The following is a 17332-nucleotide window of genomic DNA, read 5'->3' as shown; positions in this document are numbered from 1 at the left end:
ATTGCATGATGTTGGTTTCCTGTACATTTTAGTACAACTTTTTTGGTTATCAATGAAGACTTCTAAGTCCAAGAAGATGACATTAGACTCACTGATAGTTGATGTAAAAGAGAGATTATATGTATTGATGTTCAGGTTTTGGATAACGTTTTCAAACTCAGTGCGGCTTCCCTCCCATATCACAAAAAGATCGTCTATGAATCTACTCCAGACTTTTATGTTGTGACTGACTAGCATTTTCAGAATTTCAGTTTCCCATGCTGCCATCATGAGATTAGCGTAAGTGGGCGCAAAAGATGTCCCCATTGCTGTTCCCTGCTTTTGATGAAAAAAGTCACCTTTAAAAAGAAATATGTTGTGATTGGGACAATATGTCAACATGTCTAACAACATCTCAGAGTGATAAAGTTAACTTACAGATCTTGTTTTTAGAAAATATTTGACAACAGCATTTCCCACATTATGGACGATCAATGTGTAGAGGAAAGTTACGTCAATTGTTGCCATAATGAAACATTCATCCTATTAGATTTTTTGGATCTTATTAAGAAAGTCCATAGTGTCTCTTAGGTAGGATGGCAAGGATGTCACATAGTTCATTAAAAATATATCAATAAAACGTGATGTATTTTCAAGGAGAGAGCCCTTGGAGCTGACGATTAGTCTTCCTGGTGGTTTTAGAATGGATTTATGAACTTTCAGCAGAAAGTCAATCATGAGAACAACGGGGAGATCAATTTTGAGATATGTGTATTCTTCATAATCAATTAGGCCTTGATCTTTCCAGCACAACAATGTAAGATGAAATTCCTTAGTCCAAATTTCCATTGGATTAGGTTTTAATTTCTCATAATGATCCTCATTCCCCAGTTGTATATTGGCCTCTTCGATGTAGTCTCTCAAGTTTTGCACTACAATGTTTCCGCCTTTGTCAGAAGCTTTGATTATAATCTGTGGATCATCTTGTAGTTCTCGTAGTGCTCGCTGTTCTCCAGGTGTTAGATTCCAATTCTTCTTCTCCTTTCTCCAGATCCTCCACCATGACTTCTTGGAAGAGGTCAATTTTATTGCGTGGAGGAAGTTGTGGGCAGAAGGTGGATTGTACTCTTAATCTGCTCTCACCTCCTTTCCAAGTGACAATGCCCAACCGGTTGCAGAGTTGTTTATCTGACTCCTGCGATCGTTGTTGCTCAATATCATCAGGGTCCTGCTCTTTTTCCAATTCTATTAGGGTTCTTAAAGCAGGTATGTCTTTTGTGCATAAGAGTGATATTCCCATTCTTGTCTTCATTGTTCTTTCCTCTTCCTTTTTAGAATTTTACTGAGTTTTCTGCTTCTTCTGATGGTGGTTTGATTTGTCCTCTCACTCGTATAGTTTCCCTTCCTCTTCTTCTTTGTCCCGTTATCATTTGGACAAATCTCATCTCCCCGCAAAAATCCAAATTAGATGTACTTGGTTCGTCATCGGCTGAGCTTATGTTGGAACTGTCCACAGTGCCTGTGGTCCCAGATCCTGAACATTTATCCATTAGAGCTTTGTTTCTGTATAGATCAAACTTTCTAGCGAAAGTATAAATCCACCCATTGGCGTAATCTAGCCAATGCCTGTTAAATTTGCTGGCTTTTTTTTTTCTACATCAGTCTCATGTTTATTTATTTTTTTCTCCATAGATTCAATCAATTCCTTCTTCTCATCATTAGAGGGATATTTGTCTAATTCTTCCTCTAATTCCTTGATTTTTGTTGTTAAAATCTCAAGTTTCCTTTCTGCATGTATAATCAATGTTCTCATTAATTTCAGTGAACAATCATTGGTGTCAGATTGCCATTGTTTGATCAAATCTGTATCCAGGTCATTAAGAGTAGGCATTATTAGGTACTCTCTTAAATTCAATGTATTTTTCTAAGGTGGCCTTCTCCCACTATTTATTGACTTCAAAAATCCGATTTTGTTGTAATTCTCTAATCACCCCTGTGATTGTTCTCTTTATTCCGTTGCCTTGATTTACATTCATGTAGGTGCTAGTTGATGGCGCTGCATCATCATTTAATAGTTTGCTGACACGCAATGTTCTGTTCCTGCTTCTCTCTGCCATATTGAAGGAGAAGATGAGGATGTTTTGTAGCAATTACCTTGTTATGCAGAAAATGGTGTGCTCTTTCGTTCAACTATTTCTCCCGATTCAGGATGCACCCTTCTCTGTTATTCTCGCAATACTATTCAACGTTTTGCAAGAGTCGAGGAAATGCTTGTGTACACTGGTCACAATGTTCCCGGATGTTCAAAAAATAGGAACCGAGAGGAGGGTAAATACACAGGCAGTTAATTGGTCCTTTTCACTGCCGATTCCTCTCCCTACTAGATAGAGCAAAACAAAATTTCTACATCTGAATGATACAGTGCTAACAGTGTTCACTAATTAGTGGTTCCAAAAAGAGGAATCACGCTGGCGTTTGTAATAAAATCCGCCGCTGCTTCCTTCCCCGGATCAGTACAATCAGAGCCGTTTTCGTCTCCGCGTGGTTCAGCCGTAAGCGCCTCCCATACACCTCCCCTGCAGCGTTTGGGCTGCTGCCCACAAACCTCCAGACGCCTTCATACTCATCGCAACGATTGCTGCTGGCCACCGTGCATCAATCCCAGCCTCAGAAGACGCACAGACAATTTCACGTAACAAGAAGAGGGTTCGGCAAGTTTACATCTCTGTTGCTCAGATGGCTGCAATTTACCCAGCCGCTTTGCCTCACGCCTCGAGTGCTCGTGGTGAGCAGTACAGCCACTGCGTCAACACATCGAGGATTAATTCTACGCCTAAACTTTTCCACCACAGCGAAAATTTACGGCACCACAGCAAAGGTAATTTTCATGAAGTATTTAATAGTACACCAAAGTTCAAAACATGGTTAAAAAGACGTTCTACGCATTTCAGGTTCTCAGCCTTCTACTGGAACATAGAGTCTCAAAGTCTAGAGCGTCTCTTAAAGTGCACAAGTGCTCGATCCCCCTTCACTTTTTACTACTGTTCAGCAGCTAGACTGTGCATCCCCAAATACATGTGATGGCAAATTGCGTTACCATTTATAAATAATTCTAGAAGGTGTTATAATTCAAACAAATAAACCAAGTTTCTAAATGTTAATGATTTTTCAAAATACTTTGCAATTTTTTATAGTTCATTTCTTCCATTTTTCTATTTTTTTCTTTTGCCTTGTAGTTTTTACTTTTCACACATCACTTACACTTAATAGTCTCCAAAATGACAGAGAGTGCTGGTGCGAACATAATGTGCAAGCAAATTCAATTTTATATATATATCACCAAATCCTTCGTTTGTGGCCACTTCCCTTCCATGGGAAAAAGACGAAGAGCGGACCACCGGTAAAGTGCTCAGTGAAATTATTATTTTGCCTTCTCTACCACCATGACCGCCATGGCGCGTTTCGGTCTCTGCACACCTTGATCACATGATCAAGGTCATTTAACGTGAAAGTGTCTACACACGTGATTTCTAATCATTGCCATAGACATGAACGAAATACTACAGTGCAATATGTACATTTTGTGCAATATATCGCAAGTTGTTTGTGCAACATTTGGGTACTGATATTATACAAATATATAGATGATAACAAGTATAAATACTAAAATGTTATGTAAAAATACTCAAAACATGATAGTATCGCATTGATGTAAAAAACTCATAATAAATATATAAATATATAAATATATCAGAGTAAATTGCAAGGTTAAAATACATATTTTTATATATATCATAAAAATTGTATAAACCCTTTTAAATGCTATAAATAATAAATACGTTGTTATGACGGGATTAATGAACTGCATTAAAAATCACCGCCTACATGCGAAAAAAAATCAATAGGATTTGATAAAATCTAAAACCACTGATTGTTTACTGTACAAAAGGTAAATGTACAGCCTTCATGGATATCATATAATGTTATTACCCGCATGTCTGGCTGAAATAAGAATGTGCAAAGTGTACATAAATAAATAAATAAATAAATGACCAGTGCATAGTGCTCAATTTATGTCCGTAAACTTATCTATGTGGGCCTAAATGCCTGTACAGCTGTAAGTAGAATTTTATGCTTGAGAATTGGAAATATTGAACATATTTTACAGGTGGGTGACAACATGGAAGTACTTAAATTGCCCTACAGAGTTTTATAAGCAAGTATAAAAATCTGCACTGGAATTATGGGCGTTAGGTGTTTTTGTATCGAGCCAAATAATATATTTTGTCTCTAATTGTCTCAGTTTAGCCTCGCGATTTCCCCCTCTTCTTGAGCTGGGAATTGTGTCAATCAGGAAGTATTTCAGGTTATCTAAGTTGTTGTTATGCCTTTCCCTGAAATGGCGGGCCACCGGGTAAGTCGCATCCGAGTTGGTGATTGCCCTCATGTGTTGCAATATCCGTTTGTGGGCTTGCAACTTGGTGCTGCCCACATATTGCAACCCACAAGGGCACTCCAACACATATATTACAAATTCTGTGCGACATGTTAGAAATGTATTGATCTTAATTGGTTCTGTTTGAAATAGGACAGTATAGTTGGTTTTATTGGCCCCATACCTGCATGCTCTGCAGTTGCTACATTTGTAAAAGCCACCACGTGTAGTTAGCCAACTGACATTAGGTCTAACCTTCGGACTACTTTTAACAAGTGCGTTTTTCATAGATCTTCCTTACCTGAAAGTAATGTTGGGGTATCTGGGAAGATCTTTACCTATTATCGGGTCATTGCGTACTATCATCCAATTCTTATTGATGATTTTGCGCAAAGCTTTGTGCTGCTTATTGTACGTTAATATTAGCCTTGTCTCTTGCTTTTGTATACTAGTCGAATCAACTAATTCTGGCCCATTTCTAGATGTTAATGCCTGTCTGTCCTGATTGTTGGCTTTTCTAATGGCAGTATCTATGGTTTTAACACTGTAGCCTCTGGTTAAACAGCGTTGCTTGCTCTGCGCCTGGGCATATTTTAATTTAACGTCAGTGCTACAAATTCGTCTGATTCTCAACATCTCTCCATATGGTATGCTATGGATGAGATGTTGAGGATGATGGCTGGTGGCATGTAACACAATGTTACCTGCGGTGTCCTTGCGGTGAAGCCTAGTTTGAATCATTTTGTTGTGGATAAAGACCTCGACATATAGGAACTGTATTGACTGTTGACTAATTGTGGCTGTGAAACATAAGTTAAGGTTATTGATGTTAATTAATCTTATAAATTAATTTGCCATTTCTTCAGTCCCCCGCCAGATGATAAATAGGTCGTCTATATATCTTAACCAGGCAACCACATGATTTTGCATTATCTCACTGTAGTCTGTTTTTAAAACCATTTCCTCCCACCAACCCATGTGGAGGCAGGAGTAGCTAGGAGAAAAACATGCCCCCATAGCTACTCCTCTGGTTTGTTGGTACACTTGATTTTCAAACATGAAATAATTATTTTCAAGACAGAAACTTATCATAGTGAGCAACATGCGATTGCGATGGAATAGATTCAGAGGTCTTTTGCCCAAATAATATTCAATAGCCTTTAAGCCGTCTTTGTGATGTATACTGGTATACAATGAAGTCACATCAAGCGATATGAGCAAATAATCAGAACACCACCTATATTTAGACAACTTATTCAAGAAATCCCCTGTGTCTTGTATAAAAGATGGCAACTCATGAACAAATTCCTGCAGGAAGAAGTCAATATATTTCGAAGTATTCTCTAATAGACTTCCCCGTGCCGATATTATGGGCCAGCGGTGTCATCAGTAATGTCATTTGAGATGTCATCAGTGATGTCACTGACCATGTCATGAGTGATGTGATATGTGACGTCATCAGCAGTGCATTGCGGGGGCGCGAGTTATAATTAGCTGAACTAACCATAACGGGGGAATTTCTATGGGTTTTTTTTACGAGTGAAATGTCCAACTAACTATAACTCCTAAAACCTATGTTTTTTTCAGTGAATTTCTAAGGTTTTTTAAATGCTAATTTCTAACTATAACGTGCCTGAAACCTATGGTTTTTTCAGTGAATTTCAAAGGTTTTTGAAATGCTAATTTCTAACTATAACATTTTTAAATGCTAGTTAGAATGCCTACAGAGGTAGGACATGTGAAGAAAGAAGAAAAAACGCACAGAAAGAAGCAAAAGAAATGCAGAAAGAAGCAACAGTAGTCCACAAAGACGAAAAAAAGTGCAGGAAGAAGCAAGACATGTGGAGAAAGAAACAACAGAGGAGCAGAAAGAGGCCTTGTTGCACAATCATCCTGTGACAACAACTTTTTCAGACGAGTACTGGTGGTAACTGACTCTGACTACCCAGGCCTAGAGCCAGTGCTATGCTAAAAGACACTTAGAATACAGTGAAAACACCTACATACACTAGGGAACACTATGCGTTGGGGTACCCCTGTGATTATCATGACCACCTCTGTAAGTCCCTAGTACATAATAGGGCAGGGGAATTAAAACTACCTCTTAAAACACGCTACGGGCGCGTTTGCACAGTGGTGAAGGGAGAGGGGGCCTGAGGTGACATGTGTGCAAACATGCCCAGTGGCCGTTTTAAGTTGGGAGATTAAGTCCCCTTGAATCCTGATGGTCCCTGGGGTCCAACTAGCCAACCAGGTACCTCCAGTAAGCGCCACAGAGCTGCATTGCAGAGAGGTGTAAAAAAGGGCATGGCCTGGCCCACCTCTCTGCAACGCAGCACAGTGGCGCTTACTGGAGGTACTGGAGGTACCTGGTTGGGTTGTTGGCCCCCAGGGACCGTCAGGATTGAAGAGGAATTTATTCCCCAACTTAAAACGCACCACTGGGCGTGTTTGCACACATGTCGCCTCAGGCCCCGCCCTCTCCCTTCACCACTGTGCAAAGGCGCATTTTAAGTTGGGGGATTAAACCCCCTTGAATCCTGAGGGTCCCGGGAGTCCAACTAGCCCATCAGGTACCTCCAGTAAGCGCCACAGAGCTGCGTTGCAGAGAGGTGTAAAAAGGGGCATGACTTGGACCACCTCTCTGAAACGCAGCGCAGTGGTGCTTACTGGAAGCACCTGGTGGGCTAGTTGGCCCCCCAGGATTGAAAGGAAATTAATTTCCCAACTTTAAACGCGCCACAGGGTGTGTTTGCACACATGGACCCTCAGGCCCTGCCCCCTCCCTTCACCACTGTGCAAACGCGCCCTGTGGCGCGTTTTAAGTTGGGGGATAAAGTCCCCTTCAATCCTGAGGGTCCCTGGGGTCCAACTAGCCCACCAGGTACCTCCAGTACGCGCCACAGGGCTGCATTGCAGAGAGGTGTAAAAAGGAGCGTGGCCTGGACCACCTCTCTGCAATGCAGCCCTGCGGCGCTTACTGGAGGTACCTGGTGGGCTAGTTGGCCCCCTTTGGAGCCCCAGTTTTGAAGGGGAATTAATTCCCCATTGCAAAACGCGCCACAGGGCGCATTTGCAGTGTGTTGCTAGGAGGGGGCAGGGCCTCGGCGCGATCTCTGTTTTTTATAATTTTTTTAGTTAGAAGGGGGCTGCGTGGCCCCCTTCTTTTTACTTTTTTTGGGCCCTGGGGACCCCATCCCCCAGGGCCTTACCCCCATTTAAAAAAAAAATAAACATTGAACAGAAAGGGGGCTGCGTGGGCCCCCCTCCCATGGCCAATTACAGCCCTGGGGACCCCATCCCCCGGGGCATGGCCACATAAATATTAATTTTTAATTATGGAGGGGGCTGCGTGGCCCCCCTCCTGAGGCCTCTTTTGGCCCTCGGGACCCCATCCCCTAGGGCCAGCCTTTATTTACTTATTTCATTTTTTATATTTTGGGGAGGGAGGCTGCGTGGCCCCTTCCCGGGCCACTTCTAGTCCCGGGGACCCCATCCCCCGGGGCTGCCCCTCTCTGTTGGGGACCATAGGGGGAGCCCCAATCCCCCATGGTCCCGCCGGCTCCCCGCATCCTGCGGGAGCCGGCATTGCTTTTCCACATGGGGAGCTGCTAACATGCAGCTCCCCTTGTGGAAAAGCAATCTGCTTTGCGTCATTGAAGCAAGAGGAGATTTCCCTGCTCTCGCTTCAATGAAGCAAAGCAGTTTGCAATGATGTGGCTCCCGCCCTGTCATTGAAAACAGCAGTGTCCCGAGGGTGGGCACCCTGGGGGGCACACTGTGGGGTGGCGGTCCCCAGGGCTATCACAGGCTCCAGGAGGGGGGCCGCGCAGCCCCCTCCCACCTTTTGCAGAGCCCCGGGAGGTGGTGGTCCCTGGGGCTCGGGGGTCTGTTAAGGACCCCCTAATTTGCATATTAGTGCCCCGGGGAGGTGGCGGTCCCCAGGGCATGTGGGAGGGCTCGATCCCCCCCACACAAGTGTATATTTTTTAAAATAGAAGCCTCGGGAGTGGTGGTCCCCAGGGCAGTGGGGGGGCCGTGTGCCCCCGCAAATATAATTAATAAAAGCCCCGGGGTGGCGGTCCCCAGGGCTTGGGGGGCCTTATTGGCCCCCCACACATTAAAAATAAAAAGCCCCAGGGGTGGGGCCCCCGGGGCTGCAGGGCGGCCATGTGCTCTCCGCAAATACTTATAGAAAGCCCCGGGGGGCGGTCCCCGGGGCAGTGTGGGGGGGATTGGGGCCCCCATACAGTTTTTTTTTCTGCCCCGGGACCTGGCCCACCCAGGGGCTTCAATTAAACGAAGCATAGGAGCCTGCGCTACGTTTTTTTTTTTTTTTCGCGGCCGGATCCCCGGATCCTTCGCACATCTCGGCGATATTTTAAAAAAAAATGCTTTTTGTTTGGCCCTGGGGGTCCTTGTGAGACCCCCTAAGCAGGCCTAGGGGGTCAGGGTGTTTCTAGCCTGCCCTCTTTTCTTGTTTTGCGCCTTAGGTTTTCTTGTGCCTCGGTTCTACCGAGGCACAAGAGGGCTGCCAACACTTCCTGGTTTGGAGTATTGACAGCCAATTAGCATGAAGCTTGTGATCGGGAGGGTGCGCGGATCCTCCGCGCCTCTTAATATCGAAACTTTTATTTTTGATTTTCTCAGCAACTACTGAACGGATTTACACCATTTTTAAAAAGGTCGCTTTCTGGGCCAAGCAGTACCTGTTTGCCAAATTTGGGGTAAATCCGTTCAGTTGTTTTGGCTGTAGCCTTTCTTAAAGTTTCCTATGGAAAATTGATTTTTTTTACTCTTATTTTTTTAATTTCTCAGCAACTACTGAACGGATTCACACCATTTAAAGAAAGGTCTCTTTCTGAACCAAGGGCTACCTTTTTGCCAAATTTGGTGTAATTCCGTTCAGCAGTTCGGACTGTAGTTGTGTCTAAAGTATCCTATGGGAAAGAACAAGGAGAAAACGCGTTTTGGGACCCCCCTTTTTTCTCGGCCCCCGCTTGGCGAATCACCCCAAAACTTTCAGGATAGGAGCTGACCAGAGCGGGCCATACACTTTAAGTTTTTTTTCGAAGTTATTGGGAAAAGAAAAAACGCTTTTTGAATAGAAACAAGGTCCTAACTATAACTACCTACTGGCGACCGCCAGTAGGTAATATATATATATGCCATCCTGAGTTGACCAAAGAACGAAGACGCCCTCCAGAGCAGTAATTCGCTTGAATTCTTTAATGAGGGAAACCAGCATTTGCATTCCTGATTTTCTTTTCTTTGCCTGACCGGTTTCGAAGCCCCCAGCTCCTTATTCATAGGCACTCGGAAATCTCGCAGATGCTGCCTGCATGCTAATTAATATATTGCCCTCTGAGGGCCTCACAGGTGAGTGTTATATATATTTTTTTAATAAGATTAAAAGTAAGTCCAGGAGATGCTATGAACAGGTATGTTGAAGGTATGTCTTTTATTGCTGAGGGGACAAGAGAAAGAGGTACCAGAGCAGGATGGTTTGTCCCAGTACTGTTATACTCTTAGGACTTAACAGGGAAATCTCCTCATGATTTGCCTCCCAGTAAGTTGTAGTCTTGATTCTACAGTGGGCCTATTGAGGTGAATTAAGGTGTTGTGCAGTTTAGACAGTATTATTGGGGAAGCCTAGATCGCAGTTACTGACAACATTTCGCATGTAGCTCTTACAATGCGGTTTCCGTTCCCAGGGGCACTTAGTCAGGTTTTGTTGTCTTTTTTCTAGGAGTGTCACTGTTTGCTGTTTGTTTTCTGCACACTGAGCTGTGCTGTGTGTATCCTGATCAAACTCTCGACTGACTTGGTATTTTGCTTCTGCTATGGGTCTGGTTTCGGTTCACATGGTTAATAGATCCAGGCTTGGATGTTCTTCGCCTGAAGTTTCACCATTCCTTTCCTTGTTCCGTGCACTAAGGTTGGCTGTGTCCAGCGTGACTTGAATGTTGTTGGTGAATTTTCCTAGTCTTGCAAGAGTTTGTGCAGTGTTGTTAGTAAATCACAGGTTGGATACACCCCTACAACGTCTAAGGTTGTTGCTTTATAGAGTGGGATTAGGAGGCACTGGAGATCGTTAGCGAAGTAGGGACAGCAGCATAACAGATGTATCAAGGACTATTGCTGGTAATCACAGAGCATGCAGGATGCGTCCCTATCCCTACGGGCCCAAAGCAGGTTGAAATCGGCAATTGGAAAGACCAGTAGCCTCATGTGTGTGATTTTATTTTGGGAGCGAGGGCGCAGGAGATATTTAAAGTATGGTTGAGCTTTCCCCTTTATGTAAGAGTAATCTAAGGCTGTGAAGAGGGGCTTATGTTGAACCCTTTCAATGTCCCTTTCAAATGAAACTTGAGTGATTTGCGCATTTATTACCCTTTTCAATGATGGCATTGAGATGCTTTGATTGGCCAAGTTTGTTGTTTCAATCTTCAGGGTGACCATGGCATGTAACAATTGAGAATTTCATGGGAAGTGCACATCCACAAATATGGTATGAAATTGGGCTTTCAGAGATAGTGCTGGGGCACGCAAGATGCAGATGTAATGTTTAATTAAGTCTCCTTGACAATGGAGGTCCAGACTTGCCAGGCCCAGCTCCAACCTCAACTTAGCCCGTCTTGCATGCAGAGGGTAAGCACATTTTTTTTCTATGCCTGTATTTGGTAATTCGTTAGCTATGGGCCTAGTTGCGCTGGAAGGGCTAGGTGACCGTATGACAGAGTAGGCATAAGCTTGGCTCGTAAAACGTTTAGTATTGGCTCAGCTCTAGGACTGTGTAATTGGCAAACTAATATATATGTAGCCATGCAATAGTGGTATGGGAGACTTTGAAGATCATGCTCCACATTGCGACAAGATATAAGTGGGATACAGACACAGATGTTACAAGTGGACTGAAGTAGGCACATACTTTAGTACACACTTGCCGATATAGCGACATGCTGAGGCCAAAAATGTAGATCCCTCAAATTGCACTAAATGCATAACTACAAGCACAGGCCATCACAACTAGGAGCCAACTTTTAGATGGGACAGGAGAATGAACATGGTATTCATGTTGGCTATTTCTTTTCTTTTTTTTTTTTTGAGCAGAAAAATAGAGAGAAATTCATTACATCACAGTAAATACACCATGAATCATACTAATACTTGATAACTAAAGCAGAAGCATCATAATAAAAGTGATATCAATAAAGGGGATCGATTATGTCTTGAGATAGAGTCATCTCTGGTGTTCCTTAAAAAAGGAATAAAGTGCAATATGACAGCAGTAGATTTCAACTATATTTTAAAACATTGGCAAATAAAAAATAACTAAGAGATGCGTATCCCTGCCCTTAAAATTAAAAACAATTTTCTGGTTCATTATATCATAAACACTAAGCATCCAGTGATACTGCTATTCTGATGAACACTAAACTTCATGGTAAAACATTAAAAGAATAAGCAACAAGGATCAGTTTTAACTTATAATCGAGTTATCTCCAGTCTTCCTTAATAAGAAAAAAGATAAAGTGCAGTATGACAACAGTACATTTAGATAGCACTTTAAACCATTATGGAAAAAGGAAATGACTTCAATCAACTGTACCCAACACTGGCCTTAATATTTGTAGGATAAACCCTGGCCTTAATAATTGTAGGATAATGTTAAAACCCTGAAAACAGTGCAAAAAAGTATTTCTTTTATTTCTTCCCTTCTTCCTTCCCTCTGTCTTTCTTATCCCTCTTTTTAAAAATATTTTTATAGCTACAGCCAATTGAAAAGTTCTTCCCTTCCTTTCCTCCGACATCAATAGTCAGCAATTTTTAACAGTCGAAGAAAACATCTATAGTGACAGCTCTAGGTAGCACTTTCTTCCTCAAGTTGTTACATATATTTCCGAACTCTCGTAAACCTTTTAATCGCACCGACTGTTTTTGCATAGGCGTCTTCAAATTTACTTGTGTGGATCATTTTCCTAAACCATTCTAAATATGTTGGAACTCGACTTGTCGTTAAATTCTGCAGAATCAAGGATTGTGCTACCAAAGAGGTAATTGAAATAAAAGCTTCCTTGGCTTTAATATTTGGAGAAATTAGCCTCTGTTTTGACAGGCCAAAAAGAGAGACTGCAGGCTTCGGGTTGAGTAGGCTCTGTAAGCCTTTAATAAGAGCACAAAATATGTGTTCCCAGAATTGGCATCGAAAGCATCTATCTTCCAATTCTGGGTACATTCTGTGGAGGGCTTTGGAGGTGTAATACGCCATCCATTGAGACAGAAAAGACATACATTTGAAGTTTGCAGCCCTTAAGGCTTGACTCCCAAGTTACGAGATTGTCTGCACTCAACCTCGGAAAAAGAGCATTGTGTTGTCACAGTAATTTTGGCCAAAAAAATTCTTTATTAGGTGGTTTCCCCCTTGGCTCTGCAGAAGTCTTTACCATTTGCCCACCATGCTCAGTCTGGCTTTAAAAAGAGCAGCCAGTAGTGATGATGAACCAGAACAGGCAACAAGACAATATTTTTTGACTAGGTGAATTTATTTTTATAAATCCCCCCAAAAATGGCGTACTATGATCCCCACATCTAGCTAGAATTTCCTGCCAAGTGAGGCACCTCCCTCCCGGCGGAAAATGGCCCAACTCTTTGAAACCATTTATATTCCAAAACCTTAAATGACTGGACTGGATATGTAGACCTAAAACTTTACATTCTTTTAACTGCAGATATTCATAACTAGCCTCATAGCGTTTATAGAATATAGAGACTGGGGTCTAGTGCAGAGGTCTTGCAACGTCTTGCACCTAGTTTTTTGGGGAGTTTGGCAGTTTTTATGAAGACCGGAAGGTGTGATCCCACTTCCTTTACCAATCTATCAATAAAAAAAAATCAGATATATAAACCAAGAAGTCAAATAGGGAGGCTTCATAGTATATACGTATCTGGGACAATGCCAACCCCACTTGTTAATTTCCAATTGTAGTACTGGATATTTAACTCTGGGTGCCTTTTTATTCTAGACAAACTTTTAAAAAGAACATCTAACTCTTTAAAATAGGCCATCTTAATTTTTACCGGATCATTCATAAATAAAAAAACTAATAAAGGGAAAATTGACATTTTAATGAGGGCGCAAACAATTTGAGTTTGGACATGCCTTCCATTGGGGCTTTAATTCCCCAATTTGCCCTAATCCTGACTGCCAATGGGTCAATAAAGAAAGTAAAAAGTACAGGCCATAAGGGATAGCCCTGATGAGTACTCCAATTTCTATCTATGGTTCCGACTATGCTGAAGTTAAAAAAAATCCGAACTTGAACGCCATGGTATACATTATATAGCATATTGATGATTATATTGGGAAATCCCACCCTCTTAGGAGCAAAGATAAGGGTATCCCAGTTAACAAGGTCAAATGCTTTTTTCAGCATCGACTATCATTATAAATGCAGGTATCTGACTGGTATTAAAAAAGTCAATAGCATGTATTAAAAAAGTAGTATTAGAAGACATTAGCCGTACTGGCAAGAAGCCAGTCTGGTCTTTATGAATAATCTTCTGTGCGACAGATGAAATTCTATTAGCCCAGACTTTTATTAAGATTTTATAATCGGAATTTAAAAGACTGATGGGTCTATATGAATTAACGTCATTGGGATTCTTCCCCTTTTTAACAAATCTAACAATAATTGATTACTTAAATATTTGAAGGACCTCTCAACCATTTTTCACTGCATTAAAAAGCTCCACTAGAACATTAATTCTTCCTGAAAGACTATATAAAACTGTATTGGAGACCATCATTCCCACAGGCCTTTCCTGATAGCATTAAGGCAATAAATTGACTAATTTCAAGCGCATTGATAACGGCCACTAATTCCTTTGCCTGGATACTTGAGATTTCCGGTAAATTGATGTCTAAAAAATACTTGTGTACAGCTTCTTGCAAAACCATATATTTGGTTGCATATAGCTTCTTATAATGAGCAGAGCGAGGAATATTTTTGCAAGCTCATCTTTATCAGGTGTCAGAATACCCGATCTGGGTTGCTGTAATTCAGTAATTAAAGCAGCTTCCTGCTTCACCCTGGATGACCAAGCTCGAAATCTACCCACCATCTGACTCTCTTCGTGGACTCGCTGATACGACCGATAGCTACTTATCTCTTCAAGAGCAAAGAATTCTCTCAGTTCTTGTTTAGCGCTAGACCACAGCAGACCAATGGCGACTTGCTCGGACAGAAAACTTGGCCTCAACTGAACTGCGGTATCAACTGCAATTTAAATTCCAAGAATTCGTACTCTCCTCTCTTACATCTATATGGCTCAGTGTTGCTCTGCCAAATTCTATGGTGCTGGGCTGTGGCGTTATTGTGACACTGTCCCTCTTCAGGCAAATGAAAACATGTTCGTCAGAAGGTTCTTGTCTGTCCTTAAATCCCTGGCCTCATTCCTTAGTCACATGGAGCTAGCCTTGCGAAACTTAGAAAACCAAATTAAGCTAGCATCACTTAAGCTGTAGCACTCGTGAGGGCAAAAGAGGACACAGTCTTAAACATTATAAAAGATTGTCTATGCTTAGATAATGCCCACTGCATATCCTCGTTAAGATAGGTGAATGATCGATTTGCCTTCCTAGGGAGGTCTGATCTTTTTGATAGTCCACAAGATACACAATAATGAGTTGGTCATTATTATATCTTGTTCTAAATGACAACTAAAGATAGATTTCCTGGCCTTTTGCCAGCAGCGAAGGCAAGCTTGGGAGTTGGGGAAGCAAAGAGTGTGTGGCTATATTCCACTAGTGACTATGAACCAGATGGAACCATATCTATATGTTCCTTTACAGCCCTCACAGAGATTTTACTTGATACAGTTCAGATTTAATATAGTTCACTTTCTGGTCTTGTATCTTAGCAAAGCTTTTCATGAATACGAGCTCACACCACGTCCTTGTGACTCAGGTTCCACCCAAAATACACTTCACCTCTTTTTCTTCTGCAAACTATATGCCATTCCTCGCAAAAGGTTTATACTCCCACTCATGAGCACCCAGAATCCAGAATGTCAGGTTATGACAGCCTCCTCTGCACTAACTACAGCTGCTATCATCTCAATACACCGGTTTGATGGTGTATAAATTAATCTCTGCAGCTGTTAAACTGAGAAAAATGATCGGGAAGTAACTGCATATCATTCTCTGGTGCCATACGTGCATGGTTACACCAACTTTTTGCCTGACAACTAAAGCAACATTGGATTGATGTCCCCTGGGTTCCTGCCAATCAGGGCCTGCGTTCTTTCCCAAAACTGTACCTTTGTGCCCACAATTCGCACATCTCTGACCACAGGTAAGCCCCTTATAAAAGGTACCATGGGTACCAAGGGCACTGTGACCAGGGAAGGCCTCTAAGGGCTGCAGCACCTATTGTGCCACCCTTGGAGGCCCAGTACCTTAACACCCACACACTGCAATTGCAGACTGCTTGTTTTGGTGCAGAGAATAGTGAAGAGTCGACATGGCACACATGCCTGTGTGCCATGCCTACAACCCACTGTCTGAGGCCTAGGTAAGCCAAACCTCTAGTAGGGTGCACAAGACCTCAGGTGAGGGTACAGTGGCATGCGCCTTGTACCCCTACAGTGTCTAAGTCCATTCTTAGACATTGTAAGTGTAATAAAGCCACGAAGAGTATATGCTCTGGGAGTTGGTCATTATGAACTCAACAGCTCCTTGGGGGCTATACTAAAACTTGGAAAGTTTGGTAGCAAACTTCTCAGCACAATAAACCCACACTGATGCCAGTGTGGAATTTAATGTAAAATGCACTTAGACGGCATCTTAGAGATGTTCCCTGAAAAAAGACCAGCCCTGGTGTGGTGCCTGAATGGCTACCCGCCATTTGACACCACTGGATAGGTTTCTGGACCCCTTGGTAGAAAGCCTCCACTCTATAGGTCCAGAAACAAAGCCTATCCTGGGCAGAGGTGTCAGGCTTTCTCCCCCAGGATGCGCTAGGTCCACGAAGGGGAAGCTTCAAAGGGCTTCCACCTTTGTAAGCTGTCCCTGCCTTTTGCTTCCCCCAGCAACTGTCTCCCACCAGTTCTACCCCCACTTTGGACAGGAGAATCGGCAGGAAACCCAAGCAGGGAGGAGAGGTGTGCCCACCTTTGCCAACCCCACCCCTCAAGGAGTCTTGAAGCCAAGCTGAAACCTTAAGGCATGTTCCACTCTCTTATTCGTTCATGAAACTCACACTTTTTAGAGGAGCCCTAGACACCCAAGCAACTTAGCACTTTAGAGACGTCCCCTAACTTTCTTAAAAAGATGTCACACACATGAATCAGTGCTTGGCTTACTGATCCGTCTTTCGACTGGTGACCACACCCCTATTCCTAGCAAGTAGCTTCTGAGTCCCTGAGCTACTAGTTTGCTCTCACCTTGTTCCTGCTTCGTTTTTTTTTTATATATCACCTGAGGCGTCCTAAATAGAGATTGACGCTGTTCCAGTCCCTCTTGCTCCCCTGGGGCCGGTCAGCACGGCATTTTGTCGGCAACCACAAAGCCTCTTCGCGGCTCCTCACACTTCCTGTAAAACCCACCTTGGGCGTTTTCTCCGTTGCCTCCCATTTCAAGACCGGAGCCGGCCAGTGTGGTGTGCCCCCTTTCTTAGGTAGGCGTTTTTGTTGCTGCTCCGCTCCCGTCTTCTTTCCCTCGGAGCCGGCCAGCGCAGTGCGTTGCCTGGGTGTAGGGGACGTCACGACTGCTCCGCTCCCGTCTCTGGGAATTACTGACAGCGCTGAACAAACGGTAAAACTTTATTCACAGGTGTCCGTGCCTGTTCCGCTCTTCGCATTTTTGAGAGGAGCCGGCCAGCGCGGCACCACCATTGTGATTCAGGGCAAGTTCCT

General features: G+C 42.9%; 1 protein-coding gene across 2 annotated transcripts in view; it reads right to left on the bottom strand.

Annotated features, from left to right (window-relative positions):
• LOC146776281 (ATP-binding cassette sub-family C member 12-like) overlaps positions 1 to 17332 on the bottom strand; it is a 1395717-nt gene that overhangs the window by 631097 nt on the left and 747288 nt on the right. The gene's annotated exons all lie outside the window — the stretch shown is intronic.

Source organism: Triturus cristatus, chromosome 12, assembly GCF_964204655.1.
Source record: "Triturus cristatus chromosome 12, aTriCri1.1, whole genome shotgun sequence".
NCBI lineage: Eukaryota > Metazoa > Chordata > Amphibia > Caudata > Salamandridae > Triturus > Triturus cristatus.
This window is presented reverse-complemented; position numbering and strand designations above follow the sequence as displayed.